This window comes from Lactuca virosa, chromosome 4 (genome assembly GCF_052849685.1).
Source record: "Lactuca virosa cultivar CGN04683 chromosome 4, Lactuca_virosa_CGN04683_v6, whole genome shotgun sequence".
Classification (NCBI taxonomy): Eukaryota; Viridiplantae; Streptophyta; class Magnoliopsida; order Asterales; family Asteraceae; genus Lactuca; species Lactuca virosa.
The window spans coordinates 149,179,311-149,201,152 of record NC_136429.1 but is presented as its reverse complement, the minus strand read 5'-3'; the positions used below and the strand labels follow the sequence as shown (position 1 = coordinate 149,201,152).

The 21,842-nt window shown below is 36.7% G+C and overlaps 1 long non-coding RNA gene across 1 annotated transcript; it reads left to right on the top strand.

Annotated features, from left to right (window-relative positions):
* The first annotated feature begins 300 nt into the window (after nucleotides 1–300).
* LOC145107538 (uncharacterized) lies at nucleotides 301–2,981 on the top strand. Its single transcript, XR_013707889.1, has 2 exons — nucleotides 301–413; nucleotides 2,161–2,981. It is a non-coding gene; the product is annotated as an uncharacterized LOC145107538 (long non-coding RNA).
* Nucleotides 2,982–21,842: the final 18,861 nt, after the last annotated feature.

Below are 21,842 nucleotides of genomic sequence, written 5' to 3'. Positions count from 1 at the left end.
AAATAGAAAAAGAAAATACCAATGGTAAATCCGTCATTTTAAATATTTTTAAATCAAATTGGATCAAAATCGCAACAAAATGAAAACTTTGGACCTGTGGTGCTAGTGAAAACTTTTTTGGACCAAAATGGCAATTTTGAGCAAACCACAGGGACCATTTGTGCAGTTTAGTCTTAAAAATAACTTATCTTGATACCTCTAGAAAGTTTTTACTTATCAAAAACTTCTTCTTTCACCATATTTAGGAATTTACGATTATACCCTTTAACCTAATAAAAGGCTTACGTTATGCGATACAACATCAAACACAACCGCCTCCCTTCTTTCTCATGGTCATCGATTGCTCGCTGTCTATTGCCATCGCCGACACTGTGAAACCGCCGGCCGACGACCTTCGCACCCCACAGATACAGGTTCGTGTTTTTCATTTTTTTTCTTGCTTTTGTTCATCTCTCTGTCCTGCTCTCGATTTTCCTTTTTCCCCTGCTTTCCATTGAAATCGAGATCATATGTGTTTGTTGAAATCGAAATCTGTGTGATGTCTGTGTGAAATCGAAATCTGGCATGAAGTTATGTTCTGTCTTTCAAAATGGCGATATGATCCCTTTATCTTTGCTTTCTGTGTGAGTATCTTTTGCTGATGTTACATTTTGTGAAGTTTGCAACTCAGTCACAACTCCCTTTCCATTTTTGCCCTTCGTTTTGGCTACTTTCATCAAAAGGAACATACACATTGTTTTGAATGATGTTTTTAAGATGCTTACATGATACCTTGAATGTAATTTAGGTTATGGACACTTACATCAATAAGAAAATCTTGCCCTTTTTGGTAATTTTACAAATTTAAGCATTTTTTTGCTAAACACTAACGCCTGGTTTCAGAGTTTTAACACAGAAAAGAAAAAATAAAGGAAAATAAAGTAATAAGAGAAAAAGAAAAAAAATGAAAGGAAAATAAACTTATATTTTGTCGTCTCGAGTAAGAGAGAATTAAGAGGAAAATTAAATATTTTTTTTCAAATCCTTCCAAATCGGAAGGAAACTTAGGAGGAAAATGATCTTCTCATTTTCTTCCACTTCCCTCAAATTCATTCTTTTAATGAAACTTGAGAACATCAATTTCTTTTATTTTCTTCTCATTTCCACACATTTCGTTTCATTTCCTTCTTTACGTTGAACTTGGGTGTAAAAATGGCTTATCAGTCTATAACGTTTTGACACCGGATAAGCTAATCCAAACATTTTTTTTAAAACACCATTTTCACACCGCTATAAGCTAATAAACTATACATTAAAAAGTTAAAAGCATTTATAAATACGCTTAGCCAAACACCCGATAATCTATACTTCTCACTTGTTATTTCTAGTTGCTACTTAATAATTTGATTTCTGGTCGCTACTTCTCATTTTTGATTTCTGATTTATTGCTACTTTCTTGCTTTTGAATTTTGATTCCAAGGGCTGTTGTAGTTATCCACTTTTAATTTCTAATTTCAAGGGCTGCTGTGTTCTTTCATTTATATAAGACCAAACATATCCAATAAAGTCAATATTTGCTTAGGTGTTTAATTTTTAATCATCAAAATTAAACAACACTAAGTTAGCATTTAAATCTGTTATAGGTTTAGAGAATTAACCAAATTTACTAGGAACCTTTTTCTTGATCTTCTCTAGGGAAACGTTCTCCCATGTTTGGCCATTATTGCATACATCTTATCCAACATCATAGCTAGAACTTTTTCATCATCCTCTCACGTTTACAATTAAAATATTTTTCCAAATTAAAGACTATAAAATAAAGAGAATATATATGTTAATTGTGTTGTGGTTTATGTGGTGTGTGTTTGCCCTTTTAAAAAAAACTTATGATCGGGTTTGTCAGGTAATAGCTAAAAACAAATTCACATAGTCGAGAAATAGTTGACTTTGGCCCTAGGTTTTCACCTTCCAATTTCTTCTGAGCCTTGAGTTCTTCTATCATTGTCATAACATCATGTCTCATACCAACGAGATCACACACTTCCATTTTGAAAGACATTTTTTTAGATAGTCTAAAGAATGTAATTGTTGCGAGATGTATTTGAAATTTCTACAAAAAACAAGTTATTTATAAAATTGAATGTAAAAAAATGGTAACCTATTTTTCACCTTATTCACTAGGTAGGTATTCAGGACTACCTTTGTTGTATTCACTTGAGTGAATATGAATGTATCAAGCTTCGTTACCTCAATTATTTTCACCATGTAAGCATCCTCTCCTGAATCTGCTTCCACCTACAAAGATTTTACATAAAGATAACATAATGATATGTTGTTTTCCTAGCAAAAGTTAACCACAATCAAATATCTCTAAACAATAACAAAAGCTTTCACTGCTCAATTTGTCACACCCCCAAACCGGAATGGCGGAAACGTTCGGGGGTGGATGACGTCATGTACAGTATCATAACAATTGAATAATAGTAATCAAAGCAATAACCATTACATTGATAAAGTAAAAAATTACATTGTGTTCGTAACATTGTTTGTATGACACCAAAAGTATATAGCAAAAAATATAAGACGTGACGCGATGATGCTCCGTCTTCTCAAAACCTGTAAGTGTACCTGGTTCCCTGAGAATACAAGTGATTTTAAAAGTGTATCAACATTTAAGTTGGTGAGTTCATAAGCATGTTTGTATATGAAATCTGTCCTTTATTTCTTGAAAAATGTACGTGTTTTCTCCCAGAAAATCCTATATTTTCTGTTGTAAATGAATTAGTACCTTAAGACCAAAATGTAAAAGTATTGTTGTTCTCTGAAATGGTATATTGTTGTTTTATTATTAAATAAAACCATATGAAAATGAATGTTTCCCTGAAATGTAAGTTTCTATGTACTGGAAAATAGTATACTGTAAGTGTACTTGTATGAAAACTCTGTAAATGTATGTGCCTGGATCCACCAGTTGTAATGTAAAATATTATATTGTAGTTCTATTATTTAATAAAACTACTTGAAGTTGTTTATGTATTCTTACACTAATCATATTGTTCAATACCAAATTGTGAGTTATTATAACCATGCTTGATGACCTAAGATGGCCTGAAACGACGTTCTTCAGGCGTCGGAAATGGTACGACATTTGTCACCTCAGGCCTGCCGGCCTAACTATAGCTAACAGTTCAGGTGCGGGATTGTCAGTCCCGTATAGATCTATACACAAGTGTCACGCTCTCCCTCCAGGAGACTCTGGTTATAAATTCAGGGCTTTCGTTGGTACTAAGATAAGTACTTGAAGTATGTCTCACAAAACTATATCGATGGTTACGTGTAAAATAATGAAAAGTCACTTTGTAATGAATAAACTGTATGTATGTTTCATAAACTTGCTCGTAAGTTCTTTTTTACTCTTTAACTTGAAAAACAATTTTTATTGAAGACGTAGAAGGATGATGAAAAAGTCCTAGCTAAGATGCCTGATAAGATGTATACAATAGTGGCCAAACATGGGGGAGTGCTTCCCTAGAGAAGATCAAGGAGGTTGCTAGTAAATTTTTGTTAATGAAAAATATTATTGAATGATCCCTCTCATCCAAATAATTGCCTATGAAAGCTCTAAAAGTTGAACACATTGGACTAGATGAAAATGGTTTCTTACAACTTTTTTCATTGGGGTGGTTTTTGCGTAACCAAATTGTAAGAATGCATTAAAATTATCATTCCCCAAATGTTGACTTAAAAGACATCATGGCCTAACTAGGGAAGTTTTCTTGTTTATTCGAAACATATTGTTTTAAAAATGGATTATCTGAATCAGTAATTTTTTCTTACAACTTAGGAATGTTTTTTTTGTAAACTTTATTTATTTATTTACTTTTTTTGCAAAAGATATGTTAAACATAAAAAACATAAGTAGATTTAATATTATTTGTAAAATTATTTTTAATAAACACATATATCAAATCAGTCCAATCAAACACTTTAATTATTATTATTATTATTATTATTTAATAGATTTAGACTATATGAAAAATTATTTTATTTTTTAAAATGAATTATCCAAATTATATAAAATCATATTATTACTATTTCTTTTATTATTGTTATTATTATAATTTATCTTTGTTTGTATGATTAAAAAATCTTTAATTTTTTTTGACATTTTATATAAATATATTATTTAATGTTTTTTGAGCATTTTCTTCGTTTACATTATATAAAGGTTTTTTGACATGTTGTTCGAATAAATAAATTAAAAGAAAAACATAGATAACTATCACCAATCCTATATAATTACTTAATATTGTTTTTTTATATTATGTTTGTTTTTATCATTTGATTGTATGTTCGTATTCACTTGTTTATGCAATTTTAAAAAGTTTTATGGTTATTTGTTAGCCGAATGATCTTAAATGCAATGATTAACAAACGTTTATCTAATAACACAAAAGAAGTTTTATGGATATTAGTTACCTCGTACTAGTTTGATTTTTGTCAATAATTTTATTTAGATTATTTAAAGAAAAATGATTTTATTTCTTAATATGTTATATTTATTGCATAAATAATTCAAATTTTCTTTTAATTATCTATGAAAAATATTGAAATAAAACTTATTTTTTTTAATGATATATATATATATATATATATATATATATATATATATATATATATATATATATTATCTCAACAAAAGTAAAACATTTGCTAACAACTTTTTTTACCTGTCTCGAAAATCAATGATATGTTTTAATCTTATGAAACTCCTAAATGTTTGAGATTCATTGAATCTTATCAATAACATGTTTAATTTTGGATCATGCTCTCATTTTTATGACTGAGATGTCGAGGATCACAAACGAGATGTGAATAACCATGCAAACCCGCGTGACACCCTTTATGTCATTTACGATCTCACATTGACATGTCAGTTTGTACCATCATTTCTACTTTGTAGTCACAAGTTAGTGTGCAAGTTTGCCACACATGCTCCATTAACGACTCACAAAGAAACGATATATGTTTTCATGGATTAACAAACAATTTCATATTTTTCCTAAAGTAATTAGAGTGTGATTTTAATGTATGTTCTAGTACTTATATGTTATACTTTTAAAGTGATTAGTGTCCTATCAGAATCCTTTCGGCTAACGAAAATCCATCACAAAGAAGTGATGGGTGAAAGTGACACCCATTCGACGATCATTTTATAGGTCGTCTCTTTATACCTTTCTTATAACATAACTTTATGAATGAGGCGTAGTCTTGATTTGACTGATAATTATTAATCTCACACATATAGTATTATAAACTCTTATAATATATAAGGGTGTATTTTAAACATTTTAAAATTACAAGGTTTGAATCTAACTAATTTATTTAACTTTTAAATTATTAATATTGAAATATTTAAGATTAATAATATTTTATGGATTATGTTTATCTTAATTAAACGATTATGTTTATCTTAATTAAACTTTTAATTAAATAATATTAATTCTATATTTATCTTTTTTTTTTTTCGAATTTGGATATACCCCATTACATAATTAAAATGTAAGATTTTAAATTATTTAAGATAATAATTAATTATCAAGTAATTATCCTCGAAGACGAAAATGGTAAGAAAATTTGGATTTGGCAGAATAGGAGGTGTGCCGCGCCAGGCAAAGGATGCAATATATATATATATATATATATATATATATATATATGATTCTAGTTTTAATTATACACATATAATGGAAAGAACCCTATGCTCTGATACCACTAATGAGTTTTATAGGTTACATTTAACATATCTGCACAACGAAATCATTATAAAATCTAATTATCGGCATATGCAACGTAGAGATCTATGTATTCACACATTATAACAATATACTATTAAAACTATCATAAACCATGGGTATGATTACATACCTTTATTGTTACTATCGCATGTACCACTCTTGAATCCCTAGTTACTCTTCAGAAATCTAGCACCAAAATTATGACTGGTTCTAATGGCTCAAATACAAACCGTAGAAATTATGAAACGATTTAGAGAGAGAGAGGAAATAGGTAGAATTTCCGGCTAGAGCTTCACAAAGTAATGACTGGTTAAAATATTCATATTTAATCTGACATCCTTATCAGCTAAGGAGGCTTCCAAAACCTCTCCTAAACCCTTGCGAAACCGTCCAGGGCTAGGAAGGATCTAGAATTGCTTCCTTTGCTCAATTATTGAACAATTACAATTCAACCCTTGCACATTTAGTTAATTCTAATTAACCCAAAATTAATTCCAATTAATTATGATTAATTCTAAATTAATTTTAATCAATTTTTGATTAACTTATTAATCATACAACTAATTAAATAATGATTAGTTTTCTCTCTTTTAATTTTATTTCTAGCTATTTCTGGATATGAGGGAAACCCAAAAAGGACTTTGCTTTTATTCATAAAAATATACCAATTTAGTTAAGACTTTAGACGCCTTAATATAACAAATAACCCCTAGGGTTTCTTCATTCTCTCAACCTCCAAGTCCAGAGAGCCTCCATTGCAAACTCTAATCCCCCTCTCTTGTGTTCTCGAGCCTTTTGTTCTTTTTGATGAAGCTTGAAGAAGAAGGATTTCATTATAGTGCTTTGGTGTTTGATTCAAAGAAGATCCAACCTTCTATAGTGCTTTTGGATCTTTGTAAGTTATAAAGTCTCCAACTTTATGAATTTTTCCCGTAGATCTGGATTGTGGGTGTCATTGTCATCACTTTGGTCCTTTAATAAGGTTGTTCTTGGAGTTTGGCAGAACTCCAAAACCCCATTTGATTATTTCATGTTTCTGGACACTTTTAGATAGAGAAAAAGGTTGTGCATGGGATTTGGGTGGTCTTGGTGCGCCTATAGGATTTTCTCGATTATGTTATCACGACTAGGGTCCCACGCCTGTTTATGGCCGCGATGTGCCTAGCTAGTCTTTGACTTTGCCCATTGCCTTTGACCTTTGACTTTTGATTAGTTTGACGTTTGGTTAAATTTTGAGCAATTAGAGGTGTAACACCCGTTTTCCAGAATAGATCGGTTGAGGGTTTAGAAGATTAAATGTAAGTTTTTTGGGAAAAACCTTGTGTCACGACGTGTCGTGCCAATTGGATGATCATGTTTTCGGGATGGCTGCCACGACATGACAAAAGGGTTGTCACGACGTGACATTAGCTGTAGCCCAAGCCCATGATCTTTTAGGGTTTCCTCCATATTTAAGCCCCTAAACTCAAGGTTTAGGGCATCATCTTCAGCCTACATTGATGAGTTCTTGAGCTTTTGGTGGTGTTTTGGTGACTTGAAGGAGAAGGGACCATCCTTGATGCTTAGATCCAACTTGCAAGTTTCATTATCATCTTCTTGGAATTTCTCTGGACCCTTGTGAGTATCCAAGCTCCAAGCTTTATGATTCCTTGTTGTTAGATCTAGAATTTTATGCATTATTCTACATGTTTAGGTTAGTTGGAGTGTTGGGATTCCATGAAGTTGGCAACTTTATGGGTCCTTAGAGTCCCTTTGTGGCTAAATATGCTAGATTTGAAGATTGGTGGAGTTATGAACTCTTGCATGAGGTTTTGACATCGTTTTCTTCATTGGTGACCTAGTTTGATCTTAAGACTTGCAAAGGGCATGGATGTCTCTAAAGCAACGATTGTATGACTCATTGGGGTGTAAGGAAGCCTTTTGGAAGAGATGAGTGTGTAGATTAATGGATTAAGGGCTTAATCCATTAAGCTACCCATAACCAGTTCTCACGACGTGACGATATGCCCGTCATGTTATGACGTTTGAAGACCTCGTGACTCTTTTTTTGGATGTTCCCACGATATGACCAAGGGTCCTCCACGTCGTGGTGAGGGTTGACCATTGACTTTTTAAACAGTTTGACCTTGGGTCAAACTTGAAGGAATTGGGTTATTGATTAAGGTTCCACCTTGGTTTGGTGCTAGTCGGTTCGTGAGAGCGATCAATGCAAGGAGTGAGTGTGTTGCTGTGTTTCCTTGGGTCTTCGATTAGGTGAGTCTTTTCACTATATTACCTATGTCATAGTAGGGTGCATGCTAGACTAGCCGAGTCTTAGTATCTGATGGCTGTTATGAGTATTTACCGAGTTGCTGATAACTTAACGACTACTGATAGTCCCCAGGGATGCTTATAGTCCCAGGGTTACTGATATCCATAATTGTTTATATTGACATAGAGGTAATGATACGTTGGATAGAGTACCAGAAGGTTAGTGATCGTCTAGTTGAATGCTTTAAGGGTTGTATACAGTCATGTAGGATAGCCTGAGAACTCTTGATCTAGGATTTCCTGACTGTTCCTTGTTTGGTTGTGGCTCTAGAGTGGGATCACATGTTCGACTGTCTATCTCACCTCTGATTACATATAACTAGGCATTCAATACTGGTCTGCTACTGGTGATGTAGAGTACAATGTGAGGTCCGACATGCGGTAGTGAGTTGTTAGTCCAGTAGACTAGTGTAGGTGTTATATGTGTTTATGTTCTTATTTGCTGATTGTTGTTATGTGTTACTAAGCTGCTGATAGCTCCAGGGCGTGTTGTTAGCCCATTGGGATTGCTGTTAGTCACCGAGGTTGTTGATAATACACATGGCGTGTTGTTAGCCCATTGGGACGGCTGATAGTCCCTAGGGTTACTGATAACCCATAGGGCGTGCTGTTAGCCCATTGGGACTGCTGATAGTCCCCATGGTTGCTGATAACCCACAGGGCGTGCTGTTAGTCCATTGGGATTGCTGATAGCCCCAAGGTTGTTGATAACCCATAATTGTATATTATACTATGATGTATGTGATAATTTGGGGAAACTTTACTAAGCCTTGGCCTATAGTTGTGGATTAAATGTTTTTCAGGTACCATTGGTGATAATGGAAAGGCAAATTCGTGACTGTATATACACATCAACATCAATGGAGATTCTGCATTATTTATTTTACTTTGATTTTCAAACAACTTTATTTTGGAATAGATGGGTTTTTAATATTGGATTCTATGTAAAAGATGATTTTACCTTATTTAAAAATGAAAATTTTTCTCGTGAAAATAGGACGTTTCAAGTTGGTAACAGAGCCCTGGTTTGAGGGATTTGGATGACACTCGTGTGATTCCAAACTCAAACTAAGGATCTGAAATTTTTTCATAAAAACATTTTCATAAAAGTGTAACATCCTAAAAATCATAGTAAAAATTTTTATTTTTAAAATTCTTCAATAATCCATAAACCATTCAAAAACATTGTTTTCAAAAACATAGTCAAAATCAGAGTTTCCCAAAATCATCAATCAACAAAATATCCAAGGATGATGTGCACAATCATGCCTTCGCCTTGCCCTAATCATCTAATGTACCTGAAACCATGAAATCAAACTATTAGCTAAAGCTTAATGAGTCCGCAAAATACCACACACAACCCAACATATACCAATATGCATATATGAGCCTTCAACCTAAATGGACTGTCTCGTAAGGCCTACAACCTATCCAGATCGCTCTACGGGCCTACGACCTGAATAGACCGCCTCGCAAGGTCTACAACCTATCTATACCGCCTCACAAGGTCTTCAACCTATCTGGATCGCCCCAATCCAAACCGCACTATGTCGACATATGCAACAAATAAACATAAACATATAACCAATAAGTACATGTAATCATACAAATTTACTAATCTAACATTTCACTACAACATAGCAACATCGTATATACTAGGATGCATAACACAACCTAGTGGGCCGATATTGGTGCCTTCGACCCACGAGTACATCGAGGAAAACACACCTTACAGTCTGAAAGATAACTGAACTGATCACTGATCCAAACATTGGCTTTACAGGTCATATGTACCTCACATAGAAACCAAGTCTCAATCTACTACTCAAAAAACCCTAAGTGACCTAAAGTCAAAGTTGGTCAAAATCAACGGTCAACAGTCAAAAGTTAAAGGTCAACCTCCAGCTGGTTGCCATGCCATGGCCATCCTTGTCCACACCGTGGTGGCGAAATGACAAAACAGATGACTCTAGCCTAGTCGCCACGCTGTGGGCACTGGATTCCTAACAGCTTAGCGGTAAGTCGTTTTCTTTGATTCTAATGGATCCAAAGCTCAGATCTGGTCCATTCTATGGTCTAAATGGATAAAGTTTCAATCTTTATCCCTTAAGAATCTCCAAGAGATAAAGATCTCAACTCCTAGGTCCAAAAAGGGCAAAAACACAACATGACTTAATCATTAAGCACTTAATCTTGAAGGCCTCTTGTCCAACATATCCATAAAGGTTTCTAGCACCATTACTAACATAAAAATGCATGCTTTTCAGACATGCATGTCCAATTCAAGTCTTGAACTCCTATTAGGTCAAAACAAGGGTTAATGACCAAAATTCCATGCATTTCACAAAAACTCATTTCTAATCCAGATCCAAAGCACCAATTACTCTAAATGGCCTGGATATTCATAAAGTTGCAAACTTTATGAGATCTGACCACTTAAACCCATCAATACATGAAGAAAAGGGACAAAATCTAAAGATCTAGCAACTTAGCAATGAAAAGGTTAGGTCTTAGACATTCACTAAGGTCCATAAGAAGTGTAAGCCGATGAAGATGATGATTGCAAGGTAACTACCATACCAAGGGATTCCTTTTCCTTCAAAGATCACTAAAAATCCAAGAATGAGTTCACAATTGCAAATGAGGCTAGGGTTAGGGTTTTTGAGCTTGAGAGGGTGATGGAGGCTGAATGATCATGAAACCGTAGCCTTAATGTTCTTTAAATAGGGCTCAAAGCCCAAAGATTAGGGCTTTTCTCCAAAAACACTTGCCACGCTGTGGCACCTATGGCGACACTGTGGCAGGACATTTAAACCCGCGATCAACATAATAATTCCATGCCGTGGCCACCCAAAATAAAGTTTAACATTTAAAAATTATTCATACGTGGAACGAGTTTACAACTCTCCCCACTTGAGTTAGACTTCTTCATCGAAGTCCTCAGCTGCAAATAACTCTGTGTAGTGACCCTGTATCTCTGCCTCGGGCTACCAAGTCCACTTAGAACCCTTTCGGTGCTGCCACTGGAGCTTGACCTAAGGTACCACCTTGTTACGCAAGGCCGTCATCTTTCGGTCTAGAATCACTTCCGACCACCCTACATAATTCACGTTCTCTTCAACCTGAATATCAACCAATGGGATCACCTTTGAATTGTCGACCGTACATTTCCTGAGCTGACAACCATGGAAGGTGCCGCGAATATGACTAAGATCTTCAGGCATATCTAATCAGTAGGATACCTTTCCTACCTTGGCCACTACTTGAAACGGTCCGATAAGTCGGGGACCCAACTTCCAGTAAAAACCACTCAAACCGGGAAATCTCGAAACTACGACTGAACTGTCTTATACCTCACCGAATCGGGAATCCATCAACCTAGAATTTCCTAGGTCAAACATAGTGGCTGATGATCATCCATTTGAAACCGCCTAAAAGTTCTCAGGTACACACTTGACTTCCTGCCAAGTCATCACCTTCCCACCGCTTCCACGAGCGTATCAGTGGTTAATCCAGAAGAAAAATCTTGGGCAACATACATACTCCCATGCACTCAGGGGTACAATTTAACTAACAATTTATTCAACGTTCCTACAACTAATTCTACCACTGGCAACTCAACTCACTTGAAACCAATCTTGTAACAACAAATAAGGATCCACTAAGGAACTCCACGGGGAACTACCGATAAACAAAGGTGACTTTTACAGCAAGTTAAAATCCTACCAAAAACTGACCCATACCCGTCAGCTACTGAGCCATCAACAGTATTCCCATACTGCTCAAAATACCTAATTATGCTACAGACCAAACAAATTACACCATGCAGATCTCCACGACATAACTACCAGCCCAAAACATAAGTGAAATCCATGAGAGTCCATGACACATTGTGACTCCATCCAACCATTGGGATGAAAATCTCACATTTTCTCACCGTTCTTGCCATCACCCCAATCTCAGCGATGAAGTTTCCCGACCAGCGTTCGGTTGGCCTATAAACATACAACCATCATCCCACCGACCTGTAGAAATCCAATCAACGTCCCACTTAACACTTACCAAAACCACATGAGCTATACCATACTACAAAACACAGTCCTTCCATAGTCTCACAACCATTCCTGGTATGACCTAACTCATCCCATAGAATGCTACGAGTCAAGTCATAGACTTACCACACTTCCACACCCATCTACCAACCTAGTGAACGCTACGACTACCCCACAGTCTTACAACACTTCCACAACTACCATGGGCCCAACCCATGGTCTTGATAACCACCTACAAGAACACCTAATCAAAGATCAATATGAGCCGAACCCCCGACCTGCTGAACCCTATCAGGCGTTCGAGTTGTGCTTCGAACCTCAGAGCCTTCATCAGACAAGAACACTGTTGGATTAGGTGTCTAAGCCCATAAATATAATTGGTATGTACTTGACCCGATAGTAGCATGGTCCTTTTGGGTTGCCTTCACCGAAGCAATTTGATTGAATGAATTATGAGAAAAAGAGGTTAATTGTGATTTATTAATATATTATAAGAATAATATATTAATTGAGAAATCATATTATTTAATTAGTATTGATCAGAAATTATTTTGGAATTGATTTGGTGATCAAAAGAGATTAATTAAATTAAAGGGACTGATATTGCAATTATATGATATTTGAAATTTGGGCTTGTGGACCCTTAAGAAGAGGTGGACGAATATCTATGTGTAGCCCACATAGAAATCGTCCAAGGGGATCATCTGGAAGGATCTATTGGACTGCTTAAGGACTAAGCAATCAGATTAGGGTTTTGACTGAAACCCTATCAGCTCACTATATAAAGACCCTATGGGACTCCTAAAATCGACACTTGAACCCTAAGAAGAGTACCAGCCAAATTTTGTGATCCCTATCCTCTCTTATATTCCTCCAAAGTTGTTCTTGGTGTTTGTGATCTATTAGAGGCATCGTATTTGAGGTGTTAAGTTCTCAAAGGTTGAAGATCAAGCAAACTACAATTGAAAGGTAATATTCTAACCTTGTATTAGATATAAATTTCGAATTTGGCATGCTAGATTAGGGTTATAACTTTGGATAATTTTTATTGCATGTATAACTAGAGAAAACATAGATCCAAAGCTTTAGGGTTGCATGTGCACTATAGGATTGATGTAATGCTCAAAACCCATCAGTGGTATCAGAGCCTAGGTCGGTTTTCTGTTGTATTTGATGCCATGCTTAATTGTTCAGAGTTGAAAAAATCAAAAATTTGATTCTGGCAGCATGGACTCGATGAGTCCATATATGAACTCGACGAGTTCACTGTGAACTCGACGAGTCCAAGTCTGACTCGACAAGTTTGCGGGTCTGTTGGCAGAATTTTCGGATTTTTAGCCTAAATTAGATCTAGATAATTACCATAAACTATTTTGACTGATAAAATTTAATTTTTATATTATGGTAATGATTATCTTCATCTAATAAAAGGATAATTGTCAAATTTTAAAATCATTACTAGTTTATATGATAATATAATTATTTGTATTATTTGATTTGAATTATCTTGCAATAAATATGGATCAGGTCAAATTTTGTGATAAATATTAATTATATGATTATTTAATTGTTTTTCAAATTTGATCTGAAAGATTTTGAAAAGTTTCAAAATTTGCCCTTAAGTTTTGGAATTTAAATTTTGATTAAAAAGTTGTTAATTTTATATATCTAAATTCTAAACCCTAGAGTTTTAAAAATTTAAAATTCAACCCTTATACTATCATAATATTAAAAGCTTAATACTTATATATATGTATAATATGAGTCAGTCTTACCGTTAGTAGGCCTCATTCACGAAGCTGGTCTATAAGGGGTGTTTAAGGAAGCGACATGTAAAATGACCGCCATTGGGTATCCACTCTTACCCACCGCACTCTTGACTAGTGGAGGGTCGTTAGCCGAACGGGTAGGATATGACAACTAATTCCTCATTAATCAGTATAATGATTTGAATAAAGTAACTAAATGTTTTTCATAAATTCCCAATCTTAGTTACTTTAGGAAAAATGTGAAAATGGTGCTATTACATTAAATTGCACTTTGCACCTTGCCAAGTCATTAGTGGAGCGTGTGTGGTTAACCGACACACTAATTTGGACTAACAAGGGTGGCAAAGGGTAGCTCGATGTTTATCATAGATCAATGGAGCGTGCGTGGTTAACCGACACATTGATTTGGTGATAAATGACATCGAGAGTACCAAGCACATTTGCATGGTTATTCACACCTTGTTTGTGATCCTCGTTATCCCAGTCACAAACTTGAAGGGCATAATCGAGATTTAAACATGCCATTGAAAAGTTCAATGAATCTCAAAGAACTAGGAATTTCATAAAACTTAATTCTTTCAAAATTTCGTTTTTGGTGGTGAAATTGGTAAATCGTCATTTACCTCTCTTCAAATAATTTACAAATAGATTACGACATCCCTCTTCTGAATTGTGAATTATTGTGTTGGGTCCTAACCTTGATATTTCATTTGGGTGTTATATTAAGGAATTGCTATCTAATAAAACTTGTTCTTCTTTTTCAGATGTCTACCTCAAACGCTTCAGGCTCCAACTCCTATGGCTCGTTCTCCCTTATGAACTTGGTTGGGAGAACAATCTTCGATGGGACCAACTTCAACGATTGGATCTGAAACATTCGTATGGCCCTTCGATACGAGGACAAAGAGTATGTCCTTGACAAAGAGCTTAAGGAGATCAACGAAAACAATGCTACTCCCGAGCAAATCGAGGAATATAGGACTCATGAGAGGGACGCAACAAAGGTGTCGTGCATCATGATTGCCACCATGACTGCTGAGCTTCAGAAGTCCTATGAGGACTTTTGGCCCTACGAAATGCACCAAGATTTGATGGAAAGATACCATCAAAGTGCTCGCCAAGAAAGGTACGAGATCGTTGCCTCCATGATTACTACAAAGATGAAGGATGGAGAGCCAATCACGAACCATTTGCAGAAAATGCAGAGATATGTGGACCGCTTGCTGAAGTTGAATGTCAACTTTGACGGAGAGTTGGCTATTGATATCATCCTACACTCTTTGCCTCCCTGTTATGAGCAGTTCAAGATGACCTATCATATGAACAAGGTGGAAGTCACCTTGAGCAATCTTCAAGGTCTGTTGCGAACTGCTGAGAGTGGCTTGAAAGGCAAGTCTGTACCCACTCCTGCTGCTGCTGCCCCTGTCCTGGCAATTGGACATGGGAAAGGGAAAAAGAAGAAATCTACCTCTAAGAGCCACAAGGGAAAGCCCCATGATGGTTCTTCTTCTAGTGGAACCAAAGGTGGTTTTGATGCTCCCTCTTCCAATCCAAAAGAAGTAGAGTGCTTCTATTGTCATGAGAAAGGGCACTGGAAATGAAGCTTCCCCAAATATCTGCAGGACATCAAGGATGGGAAGATAAATCCCACCTTCGCAGGTATTTACACTATTCTATCTAATAATTCATCACATGCTAGTTCTTTGGTCCTTGATACAGGATGTGGTTTTCACATTTTTTCTGATTTGCAGGGTCTAAGAAGAAGTAGGGATGTGGAGCATGGGAAGATGAACTTGATCATGGGGAATAGGAAAGCGTCGTCTGTCACCAAGATTGGAGTTTACTCTTTAGTGCTTAGTAGTGGGTTAAAATTAGAGTTGAATAATTGTTGCTACTCGTCAGAAATGACGAGGAATATTATTTCTTTTCATGGTTTGTACAAACAAGGTTTTATATTTTCATTTAACAATGAAATTGGTTCTATTAATGCTTTTTATGATGGTGTTCTTTATTTTGAAGCATTGCCTTGTAATGGAGTATATGAAACTGTGATGGTTGTAGACAACTTAGGAAATAATGTTTTGCATATCGATTTGTCCAATGGTTGGACAAAGCATGCTTGTGGCATTGTCGTATTGGACATGTTAACAAGAAACGCATAGCCCAACTCCAAAAGGATGGAGTGTTGGAGTCATTCGACCTCAAGTCGGATGACACGTGCGAGTCTTGCTTACTTGGAACGATGACCAAGTCACCCTTCACTGGTACTTGTGAAAGGGGTGAGGGTTCATGGACCTCATATATACGGATGTGTGTGGACCCTTTAGATCCACCACAAGGGATGCAAGCCACTTCTATGTGACTTTTACCGATGATTATAGTAGATATGGGTATATCTACTTAATCAAGCATAAGTCAGAAACTTTTGTAAACTTCAAGGAGTTTAAACAAGAAGTGGAGAATCAGCTGGGCAGGAAGATAGAGATGCTCCGATCCGATCAAGGGGGTGAGTATCTTAGTATCGAGTTCCACAAGTATCTTAAGGAATGTAGAATTGTTTCACAATTGACTCTACCTAGGACACCACAACTTAATGGTGTGGCTGAGAGGCGCAATCGAACCTTGTTGGACATGGTTCGTTCCATGATGAGTCGTGCTTCGTTACCTATCTCATTCTGGGGGTATGCCTTAGAGACTGCCGCCCATATCCTCAATCTAGTAGCAACTAAGAAGGTTGCAAAAACACCTCACGAGATGTGGATGGGGAAAGTTCCCTAGATGGCATACATAAAGGTTTGGGGTTGCGAGGCTTTCGTAATACGAGAGACTCACGACAAGCTCGAACCTCGCAGTGAGTGTTGTATTTTCATCGGCTACCCACAGAAATCCTTCAGATATTTGTTCTATAGACCTAGTGAGAACGTGGTCTTCGTAGCACGAAGGGGTGTCTTTCGTGAAAGAGAACTTATATGCTGAAAGGACAGTGGGATGCAAATTGATCTTGAAGAGCTTCAAGAGATAAGCGATGAAGGAACCTCTAATACTAGCACTCAACCTGAGGATGAGACTCCTGTTGAACCGGTTGACGAGTCCTTACCTCTGAGACATTCCAGTAGAGTTAGCGTTCCACCTGTGCTGTATGGTTTCCATATAAAAAATGAAGGTGATACATTTATCAGTGATAGCACACTAGTAAATATGGATAAACCTAAGAAATAAAAGGAAACCATGGCAGGCCCAAAGTCTGCAAAGTGGAAAGAGGCAATGGACAGCGAGATTCAGTCCATGTATGACAATCAAGTTTGGAACTTGGTTGACAATGTACCAGGTCGTAAGACGGTCGGGTGCAAATGGATCTTCAAGAAGAAGACCGACACGGATGGGAAAGTGCACACGTTCAAGGCACGATTGGTTGCGAAGGGCTTTACTCAAACTCCTAGAGTTGACTATGACGAGACCTTCTCACCAGTGGCCAAGATCAAGTCTATAAGGGTTATCCTAGCCATAGCTGCATTTCATGATTATGAAATATGGCAAATAGATGTCAAAATTTATTTCCTTAACGGGAAGTTGGCTGAAGATGTTTACATGAGTCAACCAGAGGGTTTTGTCGATGCAAAGTACCCTAATAGAGTGTGTAAGCTTGAGAAGTCCATTTATGGATTAAAACAAGTGTCTCGTAGATGTAATCTTTGTTTCGATGAGAAACTCAAAGAGTTTGGTTTTTCGAGAAGCGAGGATGAGTCCTCCATATATGTCAAAGCTAGTGGGAGTACAGTTAGCTTTCTGGTGTTGTATGTGGATGACATACTTCTCATTGGTAATGATGTTTAGACCTTGCAGGAGGTTAAGTCCTGGCTTGGAAAATATTTTGCAATGAAGGACCTCGGGGAAGCTGCTTACATTCTGGGGATAAGGATTTTGAGAAATAGGAGTAAGAGACTAACAGGACTCAGTCAGAGCACCTACTTGGACAAAGTGTTGAAACGTTTCAACATGGAGAATTCCAAGAAAGGAGAATTGCGTATCCAGAGCAATACCAAGTTGAGTAAGACTCAGAGTCCGAGTACCGATGCCGAGATAGCAGAGATGAGCCGAGTACCATATGCTTCCGCAGTTCGCTCGATCATGTACGCTTTGACATGTACTCTCCCTGATGTGGCCTTCACTTTGAGCATGGTGAACAGATATCAAGGGAATCCTGGTAGAGCTCACTAGACTGCGGTAAAGATCATTCTTAAGTACCTGCGAAGGACTAAGGACTGGGTCCTTATCCTCAGTGGGAGTGATGACTTGAGAGTATAGTGACACCAGTTTTCAGACCGACCGAGATAATTTCTGCTCTCAGTCGGGCTGGGTGTTTACCCTGAATGGAGGAGCAGTGACATGGAAAAGTTCCAAGCAGGAGACCGTAGCTGATTCAACATGCGAATCAGAGTACATAGCAGCGAACAAAGCGTCGAAGGAGGCGATATGGCTAAAGAACTTCATTGGAGACCTTGGAGTTGAACCGGCCATAAAGGAGCCTATGGAGATTTTTGATGGGTTTTGAGCACTACAACAGTCCTATGGTGTACATGCAAAACCCTAAAGCTTTTGGATCTAGTTTGTCTAATGAACATGCAATAATCATCCAAAGCTTATAAACCCTAGATCTAGCATACAATAATCGAATTAACTAGGGATGAGCATCGCAACCGGGTACCCGCTTTTGGAACTGGAACTGCCTCGGAACTGCCGGTTCCGGAACCGGAACTACCTTAAGCGATTCCGGTTCCGGTTCTCATTTTTTCGGAACCGCTACCCGCTGTGTACCCGCCGGAACCGGTTATATATATATATATATATATATATATATATATATATATATATATATATACACACACACACACACACACACACGCACACACAGCTCACACACATTTTTCCATACACGATCGACAAATATAAAATAAACAAAGTATCTACTTTAAAGCCTTAACATTACCAAAGCATATTGTTGTAGTTTGATATTAAAAAAAATGTGTAGTATTATTTAGACCGGTTTAGAATATATTTGTCTGATTTTATCTGTCATTGGTTCAAATTGTTTCGATTTAGACCGAACTAAATTACGGTTTTTTATTGACAAAAGTAAACAAATATTGAAGTAACCGGGTTACCCGGTCTTGGAACTGGAACCGCCGGTTCCGAGAGTGGTTCCAAAAATTTAAGAACTGCCTAGACCGGTTTCGGTTCCGGTTCTAACTTTCTAGGAACCGCCGGTTTCGGTTTTCGCAAAATGAGGCGGGTACCCGCCTATGCTCATCCCTAGAATTAACATATGAATTACGGTTTAGATCTTACCTTTCAATGGTTACAAGAGTTCTTTGATCCTTAACAAGCTTAATGTCACAAGTGTCACACCTCTAACGGCTCAAAAACACCAAGAGCAAGAGAATCATGAAGAGGAGAGAGGATGAGAGGCACCAAAACGTCTAAGAACCCTTAGGGATTACTTCCACATGTTTTTGGGGCCTTAGGGGTTCCTTATATAGTTAGGCTATTAGGGTTTTCAACCAGGAAACCCTAATCTGACTGCTTAGGCCCTAAGCAGCTCATGGATAGAGATGCACAAAAACCGAATCCGATCCGATCCGATCCGGATCCGAATCCGATCCGGTTTCGCTTATGTCATCAAAAATCCGATCCGTTCAAAATCCGATCCAGATCCGGTTAAAACCCAATCCGAATCCGGTCAAAATCCGAATCCGATTCTAATCCGATTTGAAACCGGTTTAAACCGACTTTAGTAGGTTTTAATCGGATTTTGGGGCGGATTTAGATCCGGTTTTTAGCGAATCCGGTTTACGATCCGGTATCAAATCCGATTTGGAATATAGGATGACGATCCGATTAAAAATCCGGTTTGAAATCCGATCCGATCCGGTTTGGTCAAAACCGGTTTTGACCCAATCCGGTTTCGAATTGGATCCGGTTTTGAATAGTGAAACCGGTTTTTGTGTGCATCTCTACCCATGGACTCCCTCCTTAGAGGCCTTGGAAGAATTCTAATGGGTTTCCCCATAGATTTCGTCCACTCCAACTTCTATGGAGGCCATTAGCCCAATTTATACAATTATCTTATAATAACAGTATCAGTCCCCTTTATTTAATTAATCTCTTTTAGCCACAAAATTAATTCTTATTAATTCCTGACTAATATTAATTAAACAATATGATTTTCTCTTTTAATATATTATTCTTATAATATATTAATAAATCATAATAACATTTCTCTTCATAAATCATCCCATCAAGTTGCTTTGGTGAAGGCAACCCAAAAGGACCATGCACAACAGAGTCAAGTACATACCCAAATAGTTACGGGCTTAGACACTAATCCAACAGTCTCCCACTTGGATAAGTCTAGTAACTATAGTGCAAGTACAATCCGATTAGCAATCATAGCTTCTCAAAGACGCTGTCAAACTCTGATCTTATCAGTAACTTGTCCTTTAGATAAGGGATCATATATTTCTCCATTCTAGATATCATATGAACTGAGACATAGATTTTAATCATACTCTCTGTTCATGTGCTGTTTACCGATTTCCGATTTATGACGACTGACAACAGACTACAATTGAACACATCAACTCAGGCCCGGCTTGGCCAAGCGCTTAGGGTGTCATCACAAAATCATCGAGGGGCCCACAGATATCGCTTTTATCCCACATTGGGTAAAAGGAACGGATAAATTTCGACTCAATGCTCGCTTGTACCTACTCATCAAATCACACACAACAATATATTTTATAACACCAAGTTAATGGTGCGTTTACATATTATCAATGTGCAACCAACTTGCAGAATACAACTCACACATCTCAGTTTCAAGAATATAAGATATTATCGTCTCACTAATCACTCATGATAAAATCCATGAAGCGATCCAAGTGAGCGTGAGTTTAATCCAATGCTCAAATCTTATTCATAAGCACTCATGACCGTTGCATCAAACTTTTGCTATGTCTAATACACTTTAGACAATCTACAAACCAATTCATGACAATCTTCTTTCATACCTACTCCCAAAGTATGAGCGACTGTGGAACGTTCGAATAATCTTATTATTCGGGAAGTCAAAACATGCAAATTGAAACACAAGAATAATCGAATCCAATATGGCCCCAAACTTTTGAGTATAAATAAAAATCCTTTTATTTAGTCACCATATTGATTACACATTATTCATTGTACAATGTTTCGGGTAATCAACTTATTATTTGAATTATAACAACAGTTGTCCTATGCTCCAAGCATGCACACTTTGTTTACCTGTGGTCCATACTTTGTGAAATAGATCAATTGAAAACATTTCCAACGATGCTCATTTCATAATCCCTAATCCTTATCGTTAGTGTAAGAACACAAAATTCTCGCCACTACTAGAATATGTTAGATTCTAACGGTTTATGCAATGATCCTTTTGTAATCTTATTGCACAGAAGTCACCAAGACTTTGCCAACGAAATTACAAAGTGTTCTATTAGAGATTGTTACAAGACAATTCCATAGATATGAAGTCTCACATTCAAAGTACATTCCTTTGAACATCTTTCTTGCATAAAGGTTTCTAATCTAGACATAAATTCTTAACGTCCAACTCCCAATATGGAACCATTTCCATATTTTCCATATGACAACTCATTTTTAATAGAATCATATCTAATCATAATAATGTCATTATGGTCCATTCATTACTATACTTCCAACTGCTCACAAACGACCAATCATTAGTGAACCTTAGATTGTCCTTAACAGTTGTTTAATTATTTTAGTCAAATCCGGTTCTAGTCCTTTTTTCCTCTTGATGCCCTATGCATTTGGAAAATTTTAGAACAGTAAAATATTACAGCATATGCAATCGAACCTATACCCGAAGCGTATGG